This window comes from Sinocyclocheilus anshuiensis, unplaced genomic scaffold, assembly GCF_001515605.1.
Source record: "Sinocyclocheilus anshuiensis isolate Anshui unplaced genomic scaffold, SAMN03320099.WGS_v1.1 scaffold391, whole genome shotgun sequence".
NCBI lineage: Eukaryota > Metazoa > Chordata > Actinopteri > Cypriniformes > Cyprinidae > Sinocyclocheilus > Sinocyclocheilus anshuiensis.
The window spans coordinates 960,102-960,400 of NW_015548229.1; the positions used below are offsets into that span (position 1 = coordinate 960,102).

At 22.7% G+C, this 299-nt stretch overlaps 1 protein-coding gene across 1 annotated transcript in view; it reads left to right on the forward strand.

The window, feature by feature from the left end:
* Window positions 1–299, forward strand: part of LOC107654548 (cadherin-12-like) — a 145,002-nt gene that overhangs the window by 136,561 nt on the left and 8,142 nt on the right. The window lies entirely within an intron of this gene.

Below are 299 nucleotides of genomic sequence, written 5' to 3' on the forward strand. Positions count from 1 at the left end.
TCCCATGCTCAAACTTTCTAATAAATACAATGTTTTATACATATTTAATAAAGTAAAATGTATATAATTTTCTATTATATACTTATAGAGATGTGTAGATAACATTATTTTATACATAATTTGATATTATATTATATTATACATTTAAAGTTTTGTTAAACTATAGCTAATTATATTTAAAATAATGTTATTGTTATGTTGTTATTGGTGTGTGTGTGTGTGTGTGTGTGTGTGTGTGTGTGTTGGGGTATTATTTAGACATGAAGCGTAATAAATAGGAAATATGTGTAAAGAAATAG